We start from the raw sequence: 18,508 nt of genomic DNA, 5'->3' as shown, positions 1-18,508 counted from the left end.
GTCGGAGAAAATCTGATGCGGGGTCGTCGCTGGTCGAGAGCGAAAAATCCCTGAAAAATCCCCAGATGAGCAACCTTGGAGGTAGGTGGGCCAGCTAGGTCACGTGACCCTGTGGCGTCCATCACAACCTGCCCACCTAGATTGTGAGCAAGCTGTCCACCGTGGCAGCTGGAATTTAAATTAATGATTGGTATTGCGACAAAGAGGGATCTACGAATGTAATGCGGAGAACGACCTTCTGCATATACAGTGTATATAGGAATTAACTCATTATGCTATAGTGTTATAAGGTGCAGCTTAAGTGTCCCCTCTAATTTTCTCTGCCGTTTGCGCATTGCACTCTACCCACAGGAGCCGGTCGCGGGCCAGCTCGCCGAATGAATGGCAGTCGTGGCCAGCTACACTGGCTGAAGTGCGTCCGTCTCGTGGGTGCTGGCAGTCTGTCCTAAGGCCACAGTTGACCAGCAGGGGTGAGGACCACTTTTTATCCGAAAATGTTTTTAAACATGATGACTAGGCATATTTATGCGTAGATGTGGGGTCGCCGTCTTCGGCTTTTCCCCTAAAAGCTACAGAGTAGACAATATTCTCGAGTCGATCCCTAAAACAAACCTTCTTGACCATTCCCATTCTCTGATAAACTAGGACGACACAATCCTTATCGTTTGTGACTTCGCCAATTAAAATAACATGTTTTACATTTTATTTATCGCCAATAATTTTTGACTTTTCATGCAATTGTCATTGCCAAAGCAAGTAAACATTCTCACAGCAATAAATAATACGAAAGAAAATAATAGCATACAAATTCCGTAGAGCTTACCCTACAAAGCACCTGTCGTCACAGGTTCTTTCAAGTTAGGAGCAATTATGAATATTTTGATTGCCTGAATAGAGTACTGAATAGGGATTGCCTAACAAACAGAAACCATTTAAAGGTGTGTTCAGAGTAGCGCGTCGCAAAGACTTTGCCTGCTGTGATGACCCCCATAATGCGCAGGTCCACACGGGACGGAGAGGCAAAGAGACACCGTATGGCTCAGTTTAAACAAACAGGTATATTCAATAATTACACATGATTAAGATTATACATCAGAGGCTGGGGCGTCCGAGCTTACGTGCCGACGACTTCATGGGGGCGATGGAGTGGCTCCGGAGTTGGGCTCGAGCGGTTGCTGGCAGAAGCTGCACGCCGACGGGCTTCGGCGCTGAAGGCCCTCTTGGCGAACGATGTCGTCCTGAGCGTGTATGCAGTAGAATTTCAATAGTCGTCCGTTTCTTCGAGGATGGTTCACAAACCCTTCCTCTAGTGTCGTTCGGCTTGGAAGATGAACAGGAGGCGAGCTTGTAGATGATGACAGCAGAGCATAATTTTACAACATACATATACAGAGAGTTAAACTGGAAAAAGCAGAACTGAATTTACAAAAGAACAAACTTTGCACTACTTTACTCATCGACCGGGCAGGTTAGTGCCTAAGTAGCATCACATTACATGCTAAGCATGGAGCCCCAGCTCAGACTGGACTGCATCCGTTTACATGTGCTTTTAAGCACTTGATTAACAAAGGACTAAGGGCGGTCATTTCCAGTGGCCCGCCCAAAGCATCAATTCTCCAATCCAAAATAACATGCGAGATGGGGACCACCCCTTGGGTTGGGCTTAGCCTCGAACCCAGAGTCTGTTAACAATACAAACTAAATAAACAACAAAAACGCCACCACTCTCTCTCAAGTGAGAGTATACACAGGCTCTCTCTTCGGAGCTAATTCACTAGGGCCTGTCTTTCCACATTCTTGGCGAGTACTGCCTGTCCGCCATGACAGGTGTCCGTCACGGCCCTTCTGGGAATGCGCTTTTGTTCACGAGGCACGGCGGGAAGCTGTGGGTGCCTTCCCGGCGACAGCCCACGTCGAAAGGGGAAGGAGGGAAAGAATGTTGTCTTCGCGGTAGCGCATAGCGTCGGCTGTGGTACGGCGCGCTCTGGCCCGCTGACAGCTCCCTTGTCCTGGAATGTGCCCGGGAGGGCCGCACCTGGAACGGCCACGCAAATTGGGGAGGATAAAGCCTGTTTCCCCGCGGCGGCTGCGGCGGGTCCGGTTGTTCTGGTCGTCACTCAAAGAGCATGGCTGGGTAATTGATGATGCCGCTGTCACGGCGGCGGGTCCCTTCGTTCTGGTCGTCACTCGAAGTGCATGGCTGGGTAATTGATGATGCCGCTGTCATCTGGGTCTCCGTCTACGCCGCGCCGTGGAACGCGGAACCTCGCAGCACACAAGGAATGTCACACTCGCTCACCCTCCAGAAGAATGTTCTCCGAACATTTGAGTCCCTGCAGCTCCCTTTGTCTTTCTGAATCGCCTCGCACAGTGCGTCCGACAAAACACTTTTCGCTGCACTCAACACCACTGCACAACACCAATGCCTCCGCTGTCATAACTGGCGTCTCCAGGGGCAGCACTGATCTTCTTTTACAGATAAACATGAAACTCAGCACCCAAGCCTCTCCTTTCTAGTCCAAACTGGACGAAATAAATTTACCACAGTTACAAAGGAGCTCCCACTTCTAGCACGATCACGGCACAGACAAAAATATAGATAACGAAAGGAAGTAGGGCAGGTTCTGCATGCGCTCCGCATGCTCTCCTGTGAAGGTGTTACTTAATGACAGAAAGGTTTAACTATTAACTCCGATAACTTAACACATACGCATATAGCAATGTTATGAGCTGCGGCATTACACAATTCTAACCAGTTCACAACTCCCCTCTGTTTACGCCATTAGTCCGACTTAGCTTTCCGATTTCGCAGCGGATATCGGCCTTCATGAGTCATACTAAGTAAGTCTGTGCCCCTTTGTCTGCTTTGGGACTCGCGAGGGCTCGTGGCAGGAGCCTCTCCTGGAGTTATCTGCGCGGCAACCTCGCGCGCTTCTTCTTCTAGCAATGCATGAAGTAAATCCGGTGGCATTCCGGCCGTCACCTCGGGCGCCTGCCGAACAAATGCAGGAGAGGGCGTTTCTTGCGAACTATCTGCGCGCTCCGCTTCACTTCTGTCCCCATCAAAATCCGCGCTTTCCCTTTCCTCATTTCGTGAATACTGAACCAGTGCCGACTTGAGGCGATTTGCGTGTATCCTTATCAAACGCCGGTTCACGTCTCGGACTCTGACGTTTACCGGAGAAAGCTTCTCGACAACCTCGCACGGTCCTCTCCACTTCGTCTGGAACTTACGAGCTAGCCCAATCTGCCTTTGGCAGTTTTCAATGTACACGCTGTCCCCCACATCAAATGGCGCGTCTCTAGCACTGCGATCGTGCACCTCCTTCCTGCGCTTCGCCGCTTTCTTTAAGGACTCCTTTGCGATGTCCCTCGCCACTTGCAAGCGCGATTCTAGCTCAACCTTATAGTCGTCCAGTGAAGCGTATGGGACACGACGGGGGCCCTCTGGCACTTCACTAGGCTGGTCCGGGTCTCGGCCGTAGAGAAGAAAGAATGGCGATTCGCCCGTGCTCTCGTGTGCTGCGGAATTGTCGGCAAACATTGCATACGGGAGCCACAAGTCCCAGTCCCGCTGGTCGCGCGAAACAAAATGCGACAGGAACCCGGCCACGGTTTGGTTCAGTCGCTCCACCGCGCCGTTGCAAGCCGGATGGTACGGTGTTGTCTGCTTCTCAGCGATCTTAAGCAGCTCGCAAACTCTCCTCATTAGCTGCGACACGAAGTTCGTTCCCCGATCTGTCAAGAGTTGCCTCGGGGGTCCATGTCGGAGCACGATCTGTTCGACAAATGCTCTTGCAACCGTGTCTGCCTTCTGATCTGGGAGTGCTACCGCTTCCGCGTATTTTGAAAGGTGATCGACAAATACTAAAATGTACTTGTTTCCGGAAGTGGTCGTGGGCAATGGGCCCATTATGTCCATACCTGTCCGCTCGAAGGGAGCCGAAACCTCAGGGAACGGCTGAATTGGAGCTGGTCTTCGTCCCTTGGGTGTTTTTCTTTCGAGACAGGAATGACACTTCGCACAGTAGTCTCTAACATCCTGTCGCATGCCACTCCAAAAGTACAAACGCTCCACACGCCTGCGTGTCTTCGCTACGCCAAAATGACCGGCGCATGGCGCATCGTGAAACGCGCGAAGAACCCTTTCTGTCCACGACCGAGGTATGACGACTCTCTCCCAAGCGGTTTTCTCTGGTCTCCCTTTCCTGGTTGGCCTCGTGCGCCGACACAGGGTGCCGTCTTTGCCAATGAAATAACCTAGCTGTTCGGAGTGAGACGGTGCGTCCTCTAAGCTTTCGATTATTCGCTTCAGGTCCGGATCTTTGCACTGCTCTGTGCGTAATTCGGCGGGGTCGACTACGGGGACAAACTCATCTATAGCTGCCACGGCAGCTGTGCGGCTGAGTGCATCAGCATTCAGATGCGTCTTTCCTGACTTGTGCTCAACTTCAAAGCAGTATTCCTGCAGGTGTAGATTCCATCTAGCGAGTCGCGAGCTAGGGTCCCTGACACTCATCACCCATTTCAGAGGATGGCAGTCTGTGACTAGCTTGAATTTGCGGCCGTAAAGGTAGCATCTGAAGTGCTTTACTGCCCAGACAACGGCGAGGCACTCCCTTTCCGTAGCTCCGTACTTTTGCTCTGTGGGGCTCAGCTGTCGGCTAGCAAAAGCAACAGGATGTTCTTTGCCCTCGATAACCTGAGATAGCACGGCACCCACTGCGAACTTTGACGCATCTGTGGCCATAACGAAGGGCAAATTAAAATCCGGGTGCGCAACAGCGGTGCACTCATTAGCTTCCTTTTCAGGGCCCCAAAAGCATTCTCCGCGTTTTCGTCCCAGCGAAAGGCGACATTTTTGGCTGTTAAGGCGGTGAGCGGCTTAGCGAGCTTGGCGAACTCCTCTATGTGCCTTCGGTAGTAACCGATCAGGCCGAGAAACTGCCGGACCTGGCGGACGCTAGTCGGGGATGGAAAATCCGAGACACACCTTAGTTTCTCAGGGTCCGGTCGCACGCCGTCAGCTGAAACAACGTGCCCGAGGTATTTCACCTCGTTTTTGAGGAATTGGCACTTAGAGGGCTTCAGCTTGAGACCCGCTCCTCTTAGTCGCACCAAAACCTGCTCAATATCGCGCAAATGGTTCTCAAAACTGTCACTGTATATGATAATGTCATCCATATACACGAAGCACAGCCTCCCCAGAAGACCTGCCAGGATAACATCAGCGGTTCTCTGCCAGACAGCAGGGCTGTTGGCCAGACCCATCGGCATTCTTTTCCATTCATAGTGCCCTGAGGGCGGGTTGAATGCCATTTTCTCGGCATCTGCCGGATCCATTGCTATCTGCCAGAATCCCGCCGCCATGTCCACTACCGTGAAGTACCTGGCAGAGCCCAGCTGAGAAAGCGTCTCCTGTATATTGGGGATGGGGTATGGATCGATGCGAGTTACGGCATTTAGTTTGCGGTAGTCCACTACCAATCGATACGAGCCATCTGGCTTTTCCACCAATAGTGCTGGTGCTCCCCAGGGTGACTTTGAGTGTTCGACAATGCCGCGATCAATCAGGTCCTGCACCTGCCGCTCCATCTCCTCACGTTGGGAGTAAGGAATCCTGTACGCACGCTGGTAAACGGGCGATGAAGTGCCGGTTTCTATCCTGTGCTTTATAACGCCACAGCAGCCCAAATCCAGGTTGGACGCGGCGAATACCTCCGAGTAGTCGTTCAGCAAACCAGCCAGAGCCTCCCTCTCCCTGGATTTTACGTGAGAAAGATCGAACGACACCTTTGGAGCAGCCGAAGGACTAGCATGCTCTACAGTTGCGAGTACCGTATCGGTGGGCTCACGTTGCTCTATCGCAGAGGTGAAGAAAGCCACTGTTTTGTTCTTGGGAAGGCTCAGTGGCTGCTGGCTACAGTTAACCACCCGTAGGGGCACTCTGTGGGCGTCATTAACTGTCACGAGGCACGCGGCTGCCTTCAGGCCATTGCTGAGAGAGTCGACCGGCTCAAGCACTCCCACGGCGCCGCTCTCTACATCTGAAGGCACAAACGCGTACAAAATGTGCTCCGACCAAGGAAGGACGACCGCCTCCTCGACCAGCCGGACGGCAACCCGCGAATATACCTTCTCCAATGATCCCACTGTTTGACGGGTGTCAATATCGGTAATGCGAATCTCAGCCCCTCTCCTGTTCAAAAACGGAACTTTTGAGCCGCCCGCATTAACCTCTTCCTCAGAGAATGAGACTACAACCTTCCCTTTTCTCAAAAAATCCTGCCCTAATATACCTGACACTCCGTTTGGCAGAGACACCGTGTCCGGGCATACGTAGCAGGGGTGCTCCAATGCAATTCCGCCGAGAGAGAAGTGTAACCGGTAGAGTCCACTTATGCCAAGAGGATCCCCCGTTATGCCTACAAATTTGGTTGCCATACCACCAGACGCTTCCAACACCTCGCGGTCCCCCTTCCTTCGAAGCGTGTTAAAACTGCTCTCCTTAAGCAATGTCACCTTTGACCCCGTATCTATCAACAATTCCATGCAACAACCATTTAACTTGCAACGCACAACAGGGCACGCCTCGTCGGCCACACAAACTACCACCACCTCATCATCCACTGCTCCCTCCCCACGCTCCTCAGGCTGGGGAGGACTAACTAGTTTTTTGTCTCGGTATCTGGAGCCCCGCTGTAGGCTTGCTTAGGGCGTGTCTCGCCTGCTTCTCTTTGTGGCTCCCCACGGCGCACGTTTTGGCAGAACCTGGCGATGTGTCCGCGACCCTGGCAAGCGAAGCATACGATTTCTTCAAAATCTCGCATACCGCGCCTGTAGCTTTGTGGCGGTCTCCGGTTTCCAGCGAATGAGCGCTGTTGAGCGCGCGCTTCAACCTGGCGTTCTACCTGCTGAGATAGCAGCTGTTCTAAGCGATCTAATCGCTCTGTCAAGAGAGCAACCTCAGGGTTGAGCACCGCTCTCTCTATGACGCGCACTCTCGCTGCGGCTGTCGTTAACGCCTCATTTCGTTCCTCATCCAATGCGGCCTCCACGGCTTGGTCGAAATTGCTCGGCTTGCGCGAGAGCACGAACCGGCGCACGGGGTCTTGCAGACCAGCCACGAACAAAGCGGTCATTTCCTCTTTAAGTATATCCTCCGCGTATTTCTTCTTAAGCTGGTCTCCTTCCTCCTCCCTGCTTAACGTATCGCGCGCTAAGCGCTGAAGCCGCGACGCAAACGTTCGCACGTCCTCCCCTACCATCTGTCCGGCGTCACGGAACCTCTGTACTCGCACGTGACGTGGTTCAGTGTCAAAATGCTCAAACGCGAGCTTCTTAAATTCCGCAAATGATTTTGTGGATTTTACTTTTTCGTCTCGCCATGCAAAATCATGAGCAGCTGCTGCCATCTTACACCTCGCCATTCCCAGCATTTGAGCATCGGACCATCCCCCCATTTTCCCAATCTCTTCTAGCATAGAAAAGAATTCGCAAATTGGAACCCCTGTCTTATCTCCCGTAAACGTCGGAATGACGCTTCCTAATGCCAGCATGCTTGCTCCGAGCGACGGCTGTGGAGTAGGAGCTCCCTCAGATAAAGACATTTTTTTTTCAAGCCCTCCGGTGCCTCAAGCCTCACAAATGGGGGTAAAAGTCCCACAATCAGTCCCGTGATTCCCTTTTGATTACAATTTTGAAGTCATGAATGTCGCAGCATTCAGAGGATATTTGCTTTTGAGACCCCACTTCTGACACCAGTGTGATGACCCCCATAATGCGCAGGTCCACACGGGACGGAGAGGCAAAGAGACACCGTATGGCTCAGTTTAAACAAACAGGTATATTCAATAATTACACATGATTAAGATTATACATCAGAGGCTGGGGCGTCCGAGCTTACGTGCCGACGACTTCATGGGGGCGATGGAGTGGCTCCGGAGTTGGGCTCGAGCGGTTGCTGGCAGAAGCTGCACGCCGACGGGCTTCGGCGCTGAAGGCCCTCTTGGCGAACGATGTCGTCCTGAGCGTGTATGCAGTCGAATTTCAATAGTCGTCCGTTTCTTCGAGGATGGTTCACAAACCCTTCCTCTAGTGTCGTTCGGCTTGGAAGATGAACAGGAGGCGAGCTTGTAGATGATGACAGCAGAGCATAATTTTACAACATACATATACAGAGAGTTAAACTGGAAAAGCAGAACTGAATTTACAAAAGAACAAACTTTGCACTACTTTACTCATCGACCGGGCAGGTTAGTGCCTAAGTAGCATCACATTACATGCTAAGCATGGAGCCCCAGCTCAGACTGGACTGCATCCGTTTACATGTGCTTTTAAGCACTTGATTAACAAAGGACTAAGGGCGGTCATTTCCAGTGGCCCGCCCAAAGCATCAATTTTCCAATCCAAAATAACATGCGAGATGGGGACAACCCCTTGGGCTGGGCTTAGCCTCGAACCCAGAGTCTGTTAACAATACAAACTAAATAAACAACAAAAACGCCACCACTCTCTCTCAAGTGGGAGTATACACAGGCTCTCTCTTCGGAGCTAATTCACTAGCGCCTGTCTTTCCACATTCTTGGCGAGTACTGCCTGTCCGCCATGACAGGTGTCCGTCACGGCCCTTCTGGGAATGCGCTTTTGTTCACGAGGCACGGCGGGAAGCTGTGGGTGCCTTCCCGGCGATAGCCCACGTCGAAAGGGGAAGGAGGGAAAGAATGTTGTCTTCGCGGTAGCGCATAGCGTCGGCTGTGGTACGGCGCGCTCTGGCACGCTGACAGCTCCCTTGTCCTGGAATGTGCCCGGAAATTGAGGAGGATAAAGCCTGTTTCCCCGCGGCGGCGGCGGCGGGTCCGGTTGTTCTGGTCGTCACTCAAAGAGCATGGCTGGGTAATTGATGATGCCGCTGTCACGGCGGCGGGTCCCTTCGTTCTGGTCGTCACTCAAAGTGCATGGCTGGGTAATTGATGATGCCGCTGTCATCTGGGTCTCCGTCTACGCCGCGCCGTGGAACGCGGAACCTCGCAGCACACAAGGAATGTCACACTGCTGTCTTAACCGGGGATACGAAAATACGTGACGTCCGGTGAGCCGCCTAGCGGTTCGCTATCACTGTGAGCTTAGTGATTGGGAATCTAGAACGTTGCATGAATCCGCTTGAGCAGAACAGATTGCGGCCCGTATGTAGCGCAGTAAAAGTCCAATCAACGGGTGGCAGCCAGAAGAATATAGCTTGTGGCTTTTTTGCTTCTATCGACCGCGGCTATTTTAAAGGCATGTCGGTTTGCGGCCATGATGGACAGTGTCACCACGTGTCTAGGGACACAAGAGAACTGAATTTCCCTGCGTCAAACGATAACCAAATTCTTATGAGAAAAGGCCTGTTAAACATAAATTAGAACTTTTGAAGCTTTTTCTGCCACTGGCTGCTTTCACCTGTTAACTGCATAATATGGCTTATTTGGTTAGATTGGGTGATCACTGAAACGTGGCCTGAAAGTTTTCGCTTATCACGCAGTTCTGCCCCTTGCCGACGGTAGGAGATTGAATCGAGGAGAGTGAGATATATATTTCGGTTTTAAATTCCAATTTCTAACGAAATCAGTTGTGTCCCATTTGATTCACACTTTGATGCACACTTTGATTCATGACTAAAACTGCACGTAAAGCCAATCATTCGCATTAACCTTTTAAACAAGGCACTATAAAGCAATGCTACAGAAACTGAAAATCCTATTGAAGTTTAACATATTCTTACAAAATCAACCGCGATAATGTTGCAGGCACATTTAAAACAATTAAGCATGATTTTCGCCCCGCTCCATTTGTCGAACTTTGGCGGTTCGCATAGCCAAATTGCTAATATAGCATGAAACAAAGTGCAGCGTGGTTTCATAATCTTGCTTTGTGAAGACAGGTTTATAGCTGCCTGCAATGACTTCTTCAATTGTAGACCGCCAATTATAGGGAAACCACTGTGTTTGAATGATTTTTTTTCTCATCGTTTGAGATACGGACTTTACACTTCTTCAGAAGCCATGGTAGGCAGGGGAAGCATTTTTTTACGAACGGCTTTTACTTGATAGCTATGATACGTGCAGCCCGAAGTGACACACGCATACCTCTGTTTCATGATCAAGTGGCCGACCTGTGCACTTGCCACACGCTGTGTTAGTTGCCTTCAGGCGGGGTGCGTGCTAGTGGGGGTAGGGAGCGTGTGGGACCTCACCATCACGGGTTAGAATGCCCGTCGCGAATATTTATTTTTTATATTTAATTCACTCGCAAACCGACAAAACGTCGCAAACCGACTAAAAATCGCAAGATCTTGATCGCGGGTTACCAATAGGAATAGTGGTTTTCTCACTAATAAATGTTTCACAACATACCGTCTCCAATGACCATATTGCAGACGCCTGGTCCCAGCAGTCCTCACTGCAGGAGTAGCGCCTTCGCAGCATGAACCAGCTGGACCACCTCGATGTGCTTCGTCCGGCAACCGAGTGCAGCACACGGAGCAACCGCGGCGTATTCGAACAGTCTCCCACAGAGGGTGAGTAGGCTGCAGAGGAGAGCATTAGAAAGCCTGTTGATTAATGAACAAAGCAGGAACAAGAAAAAAAAGCGGTGTGAAAAAGACCAGAAAAAAATGTTTCTTTTCCATCTCAACACTAAAGGTTAAGTCTAATTACATACGTTATGTGATCTAGAGGCTGGTCAGAACCGGAGCTGTTACGTTTCTGCTAATGTTTCATTTAGGTTACGTGCATATTGCTTACATGTTTCATAGGTTAGTGTAACATTTATATGTAACGTTGCAAAAACGTTAAAGAACGGACATTAAGCACTACGAAATAACATTTGACCTCAACAAAAATGTAACATTTCTTAATGTTCCGGTGCTACCTGCGCTAGCGGGCAGATCGCTTTATGAGAAAAGCATCTGAAATGATCCCCGGGCTTCGTTGATTGAGCCCATATTTTACATTAATAAATCAGTCAATCAGTGTAAAACTTCGTTGCTCATTCAAGGAAAATTTGTACAAAATATTTCGACCAATAGCCTACATTGGTAGTATGCGGTCCAATACAAAACAAGACATTTGGGCAACCGCAATAAGAAATGCCTGAACTAAGATTTCAGGAAAATAGAAAGAGCGAAATAACACAATAAAATAATCAGTTGTCCGGTCGAAGGTTGTGGGAAGCCTGCTAGATTCCCGCCGTGGCGTCTGCGCGGCATCCCGCGTCGCTCTCTTTCCCTTTCTCCCGCCTCGGGCGGCGGAGAGACGGCTGGTGGTTAATCGCTGTCATTCGGCCGCAGCTCCGCCCCCGGCTTCCCAAGGGCCTTTGCCATTGGTGACTTTTGGCGGGAATTCGGGACCCGTTTGGGGTGCTCGCGCGACCTTCCGAGCGGGGCCCAGAGCGAGAGAGACCCCTCCGAGACAGCGTAAGGTGCGTACGTTACTGTTCGTACGAGCCGGCCTCTGCCGTTCGGACCAGCTCATACTGGAGCTCGCCAGCGTGGGTCCTCGATCCGCCGCGGCTCGAGCCTGTCCAGGGGTCCAACGACCTCTGACAGGCGCACCTTGCGTTGACTGCCCACTCTCTCTCGCAAACGGCCCATCGGCCGACACGAGAGAGATCACAGCACTGCCGCGGGGACAATCTCCTGCAGCGGCGTGCTAGCGGCGCGCATTTCTCTTGTTGCCCCGAGCGCGCACCGGAGCCTTGCTCTGAGCGCGCCCCGGGACGGGATGACTGTTGAGTGTGTGTATGTACCGCTGGAGGACGGCGTCAATAAACGTCTCCTTTATGAGCTTGGAGGCCTGTTTCTTGCGGCGAGCCGCTCTCCTCTCTGCAGAGGTTGATCGCCGCCGCAGCGGTGCCCCAGGGTGCGTGTGGTGACGGCTGATCGGGGCCCTTGGCTCGCGCGAAGCTCGAACCCGCGGTGGGTAGTGGCCTGTGCCTACTGAGAAACCCACAACTGGCGCCCAACGTGCTAAGTCACTGGCTCTTAGCCTTTGATAGCACATATGCCGAGCAGGTCGCCTTGACGATCACGCTTGCGCACCATGTCTGCCACCCCCATCGGGGCACTCGGCAGCTACGTGTCGGCTCCCTAAGGAGTCGTAGCGTCCTTTGATCCGTTGGCGGCTGTTTCTTCGAATAGCCAAACATCGTTGTTGGCCGCGGCCCCCATTGGGGCATACGGCGCTACAACCCCCAACGTCGATCACGCAGCTCCCATTGGAGCTGTATCGGGAGCACCCTGCGATGCACCCGTCAATCACATGCCTCCGCTGTGCGTGCTTTGCGCCCCGTGCGAAAGCGGTGTGTGCGACGGTGCCGCAACCGGCCGTCCTGCACAGCAGCATCCGTGCCCCGCGAGCAGTCAATTCTGCTCTGGGAACGGTGAGGCGCTGGCCCGGCTCCCTGTGGAAACCGCGCCGCTCATCGAACTGGGCGCCTTGCCTCCTGCGTTCGTGCAGCCCGCCCAAGCCTCCTCTGAGGCCGGAGCGCAGTCGCTGCCCAAATAGCGCGGACCCGAGTTCAGTTGCTAGGGTTCACGCTGGGCGAGGGCTCCATTGAGCCCGATGCGGACAAACTCCGAGCCATACTCGAGTTTCCCGTGCCCAGGGACGTACGCGGCCTCCGCCGTTTTCTGGGAATGGCCAATTTCTATCGGTCGTTCATCCCGTCCTGTGCCCGCGTGCAGGCACCCTTGACCAAGCTCTTGGGAAAGACTGCCGTGTGGCGATGGGGGCCCGAGCAAGAGCGATCCTTTCGCCTCCTGTCTAGTGCCATTGCCGAGACAGCGCAGCTCAGGCTACCCGACCTGACCAGACAGTTCGTAGTCCAGACTGACGCGAGTGATCTGGGTTTAGGAGCAGTTCTCCTACAGGATTTCGATGGCGTGCTGCAGCCGCTGGCCTTTGCCAGCCGCTCCTTGCTGCCCTCGGAGAGGAATTATTCCGTGACCGAGAAGGAGTGCCTCGCCATCGTGTTTGCACTGCGGAAATTCGACGTCTACCTTGACGGAACGCAATTCGTGGTGCAGACAGACCACAGTGCGCTCAGTTGGCTGATGCGGCTCCGCGAGCCTGCGGGTCGGCTGGCGCGCTGGGCTCTCCTGATACGGCATTACGACTTTTCGGTGCAGTATCGAAAGGGGAGCACGAACGTGGTAGCTGACGCGCTATCCCGTGCCCCACTCGCCAGCGGCGCCTCGACGCCAGCAGGCGGAGCGGGCGAAAAAGCGGATGAGCCGCCGGGCGGCAAGGAGGGGGAGCCCGCAAACGGGCTAACCCATTCCGCTAACCAGTCAAGCAGCGCTTCGCAAAGCGGGCGAGAGGCAGAGCTCCGCGTGAGCGCCTCGGAGACGCCGTTGCGAGCGGAAATTTTGGCTGCAAACCTGAAGGGGGACGAGACCAGGCCCCCCTCTGGGGTAACTGGAATCGTTTTCAGCCGGAAAGAGCTGCTGAAAGCCCAGCAAAATGACCCCATGTGTCGCGAGATGAGCGACGGTCTCAGGGAGACGGAGCGCCGTGACGCTACTTGTATTGTAGCGGGCGCAGGGGGTGAAAGCCAGCGTGTGTCGCGGCGAGCCCCGGGGGATTCATATTTGCTGGGCCATGACGGGCTCGTGCTGAAATACATAGCCACCGATGATGAGTCCATTGACCCGTTCAAGGTGGTTATCCCCAAAAGTCTGAGAGGCGCACTGTTGCGATTTTCTCATGACGAACCACTGGCCGGTCACCTGAGTGGCTCCAAAGTTTTTGCAAAACTGAGTCAATCGGTGACGTGGCCCGGCATGAAGCGTGACATTTTCCGCTATTGCCGTTCCTGCCATGTCTGTCAAGCGGTGAAGTTAAGGGGCGGCAAGCCGCCCGGAGTGATAAAACCAATTGACAGTGTGCGTCCGCGGCAGATGGCCACCTGCGATCTGATGGGGCCTTTCCCCAGGAGTAAGCAGGGGTTCATTCACCTGATGGTAGTAGCTGACCATTTTTCCAAATGGGTCGAGTTGTACCCGCTTCGGAAAGTGTCAGCACGAGCGGTGCTGGATAAACTCCAGGAAGTGTTCTGTCGGTTCGGCTTTCCGGAAAGACTGATCACGGACAATGCGTCCTATTTCACCGCTCGGGTGTTCGGTAACACGTGCCGTTCCCTCGGAATCGAGCACTACACCACTTCACCCTACCATCCCCAGTCCAATTTGACCGAGCGAATCAACCGAACGCTCAAGCCAATGCTGGCGGCCTTTGCCGGGTGTCAAAAGGACTGGGCAGACCATTTGAGCGAATTTGCGTTCGCCATTCGAACGGCTGAGAATCGCTCAACTGGTTTCTCTCCCGCCTTCCTCAATTTCGGGATTGAGCTGGCGAATCCGATGTCAAACGTCGTGCAGAGCCAGCTCGGGGATGAGAAGACGCGGGCAGACTGCTCTGCTTATGCGTCGACGCTTCGGGACCGGCTTAGTCGGGCTCTCAACAGAGCAAGACAGAGTTTGGCGGCAGCCAGAGCCCAGCAGAAGGCTCAGTATGACCGCAAGCACCGCAGCCCGACTTTTCAGGCGGGTGATCTTGTCCTGAAGCGCAACCACGTTCTTAGTGATGCGAGCAAGGGGTTCTCAGCCTCGCTCGCTCCTAAGTGGCTTGGTCCGTACCGAGTGGTCAGTCTGGTCGCCGCTCGCGTACGTGCTGGAGGATCCCCTTTCGGGGAAAACCAGCCGTGCCCACATCGCAGACCTGAAGGCCTATGCGTCACGGTCTGACGAGTTTGCGTCGGTACCCATTGGTATCACAAGCAAGCGCAAGGGCACAACTGGTGCTGCGGAACGCAACCGTACCGAGCACCGGTACAATCTGAGGCGACGGTCACCGATGTGATTGATGCCGGATGGCGGACTCTTCCGCAACCGAAAGCACGCAGCCTCAGCTAGCTGGCGAGCTTTGTCGTCGGGCCCTACCCCAGGTGAAGCACGGCGCTCTCTTTTTTTTGTTTGCCACATGCTCAGTTCCAGCCTTGTGCAGTTATTTAGTCGTTTGTTTGTTTTAGTCAGTCTGTAGCATGTTTTTGTTTCCAGTTTATTCGTTGTTTCTCCTAACGTTCCGAGATCTGTACATATGTAATATACGTTTGCGTTGGCGTTCAGTTTTTTAAACCAGACTTTTACATATGTAAAGTTCAGCCTACTCGCCATTGCACTTTTCTTGTAGCGCAGAGATGGCCTGCTTTTGTACAGCGCGCCTTGTTTTCATTTATGTTCTGACCCCACGGGTGCGGCCTTCCTCGCGAACACGGGACCGGCTGGTTCGCGGAGGGGTCGGCGAAAGTCTCCCCTTCCGGCTGGGGAGTGGTTTGCTCGTTAAGGAGTGAGTGTCTCGCGGCATGGTCTTTGTGTGGCTATGGGGAGCGTGAAGAGTGCGTCTGAAGAGTGTGTCCTTTGACCCCTGCCACGGCGCCTCGGGACGATTCCGACAAGCGGGTCGTTGTCACTGATGAATGTCCGCTTCTGTGCCGGTGCGTGCCTGGGATGATGTGCGTGCTCCCAATATCAAAGGCAACGCCGAGAGGGGGGCAGGAAGGACAGCACCCTTTCCCGTTGGGGTTCCCGCCGGCGGGCGGAGGCCAGCCCGGCGTTCGCCGCGCTGTTGGCCCCCGGAGTGCCGGCGCCTAGCGGCGGCCAGGCAAGTGTTCCACCAGCGAGGAGGTGTCGGGCTGCGGGTCCTCTTCGGGATCGTCGAGCGTCGTCGACGTCCTCATGTTCAACTTTGACGACCTTGTGGAGGACATGGGACCGCCGTCAATAAATCGTCCACCCGGACCCTGAAGGCAGCAAAAGCGTGAGTTGGCCGCCGACAGGCCCAATGGGCCGCGCCATCGAACATTATGATGCTGCAGGCCACCTGTCAGCTGGCCTTGTGTACAGTGTACAGTGTAGTTAGTTTTTGTCTCCTTGAAACGTATGCAAGTGTGGTTTGTTTTATGTTCTTGTTTGTTTGTCTTTTGAGTTTGTGGCTGGAACTGAAGTGTGGTAGATTTATGTGGATTATTTTTTTGTTTTTTATTTTGCCGCATGCTTTCGCCGATGGGTAGGAGGGCATTTAAGGAGAGGAGGATGTGGGAAGCCTGCTAGATTCCCGCCGTGGCGTCTGCACGGCATCCCGCGTCGCCCTCTTTCCCTTTCTCCCGCCTCGGGCGGCGGAGAGACGGCTGGTGGCTAATCGCTGTCATTCGGCCGCAGCTCCGCCCCCGGCTTCCCAAGGGCCTTTGCCATTGGTGAATTTTGGCGGGAATTCGGGACCCGTTTGAGGTGGTCGCGCGGCGCGCGACCGTCCGAGCGGGGCCCGGAGAGAGAGACCCCTCCGAGACAGCGTAAGGTGCGTACGTTACTGTTCGTCCGGGCCGGCCTCTGCCATTCGGACCAGTTCATACTCGAGCTCGCCAGCGTGGGTCCTCGATCCGCCGCGGCTCGAGCCTGTCCAGGGGTCCAACGACCTCTGACAGGCGCACCTTGCGTTAACTGCCCACTCTCTCTCGCAAACGGCCCATCGGCCGACACGAGAGAGATCACAGCACTGCCGCGGGGACAATCTCCTGCAGCGGCGTGCTAGCGGCGCGCATTTCTCTTGTTGCCCCGAGCGCGCACCGGAGCCTTGCTCTGAGCGCGCCCCGGGACGGGGTGACTGTTGAGTGTGTGTATGTACCGCTGGAGGACGGCGTCAATAAACGTCTCCTTCGTGAACTTGGAGGCCTGTTTCTTGCGGCGAGCCGCTCTCCTCTCTTCAGAGGTTGAACGCCGCCGCAGCGGTGCCCCAGGGTGCGTGTGGTGACGGCTGATCGGGGCCCTTGGCTCGCGCGAAGCTCGAACCCGCGGTGGGTAGTGGCCTGTGCCTACTGAGAAACCCACAAGGTAAACAAAGCGTTCGGGCAACCGCGCCAGGAATATGCAAACCAATACGCCCGCCGTGGTGACGCTCGGCTCCTAGCTGGCCCGGAGGACGGTGGTTCTATCCCTTCGCAGCGGTTGAATTTCGGTGCGGGCGAAATTGTGGAGGCCGTGTGCTGTGCGATGTCAGTGCACGCTAAAGACCCCCAGGTGGTCGAAATTTCTGGAGCCCTTCAATACGGCGTCCCTCATAGACTGAGTCGTTTGGTACGTTAAACTACATAAACCAAACACCCAATTATTATGCAAATAACTCTCACTTGAGTGGCGCCACACTGTCCCGGATGATTGGGCTCGCTATGTTTGCTCAAGACAACCTGTTTTTCAAAAACTGGGCCTTCTGATAGGTTGAAATTCTATTCGGAAACCTCAAAACTCTTCTGCAGAGAAGGAGTTAACGTTTATTGAAACGTGTCTTGAGTAATCGTGAACCGGTTTCCCTGGCGACACTTACAGAAACCACACTCAGATAAATCCCCTAATTCTTGTCACCGATCACTACCGCATCCGTTACCTCTACCTCCCGCGTTCCATTTCACAGCGCTAGTTCTGCCCGTGGTGAATTTACTGCAGTCTACGATTTTTTTTAGGCGCGGTTTGAGAACTCTCGGTTCTGACCTCACAGCTACAAGATATTTGGTGAAGTATATGAGAACTCGAGTGGCAGAAAATCCGGCGTCTCGAGCGTCACTGACAAAGACCGAATAAATCCCCAGAGGAGGTACCTAGAAGGTGGGTGGGCCAGTTAGGTCACGTGAGCTCTTGGCATCCATCACAGCTTGACCGCACGGAATGTGAGCAAGCTGCCCACCCTGGCAGGTGGCAGGTGCATTAATGATTGCTCGATCGGGAAGAGACACCCGGGCCATACAGGCTCTCCGCTGGGAGCACCTCTCACCGCAGGGCAGAGACACATCGCTTATCAACTGCACCACTGCGCCAGGAGGTGTATGAGGACTCCCAGGAATCTATGAAAGTTGTGCAGAGAATTGCGTTCTGCATGTATAAGAACTAAGCCCTTATGCTGTAGGGTTATGCCATTAAGTAGGAGCTTAAGTGATCCCTCTAAAATTTCTGCCGTTTACGTATTGTACTTTATTCACAGGAGCCTTTGTCAGGCCAGCTCGCTGAATGACGAGCAGTCGTGGCCAGCTACACTGGCTGAAGTGCGTCCGTCTCGTGGGTGCCGGCAGTTTGGCAGAAAGCCACAGTTGACCAGCATGAGTGAGGACCCCTTTTTATCCGAAAATATGATTAAACATCATCACTAGGCATATTTATGCCTAGTTGTATTGTCGCCACCGTCGGCGGTTTCCCTAAAAGCTACAGAGAGAGTAGACAATTTTCTCAAATCGATCCCCAAAACAAATCTTCGCGACCATTATTAACAACTCTTTATGCTTTACATATTCTTTAGATGTATTTGGTTACGTTGGTGTTAAAAATGGCTGGCGGTTTAACATCGCTAAGCACGAAATATTGTGCGAAATCCCAGTTTCTATCAGTTGGACACCACCACCATGACCCTTAAAAAAGTGCGATCGA

General features: G+C 53.4%; 1 long non-coding RNA gene across 1 annotated transcript; it reads left to right on the top strand.

Moving 5' to 3' along the window:
* The first annotated feature begins 363 nt into the window (after positions 1–363).
* LOC144100916 (uncharacterized) lies at positions 364–18,100 on the top strand. The gene is made up of 3 exons (XR_013307893.1): positions 364–470; positions 10,418–10,558; positions 18,069–18,100. It is a non-coding gene; the product is annotated as an uncharacterized LOC144100916 (long non-coding RNA).
* Positions 18,101–18,508: the final 408 nt, after the last annotated feature.

Source organism: Amblyomma americanum, chromosome 8, assembly GCF_052857255.1.
Source record: "Amblyomma americanum isolate KBUSLIRL-KWMA chromosome 8, ASM5285725v1, whole genome shotgun sequence".
In the NCBI taxonomy this organism is placed as follows: domain Eukaryota; kingdom Metazoa; phylum Arthropoda; class Arachnida; order Ixodida; family Ixodidae; genus Amblyomma; species Amblyomma americanum.
Note: the sequence above shows the minus strand (reverse complement) of the source record. Positions and strands in the feature narration are given on the sequence as shown.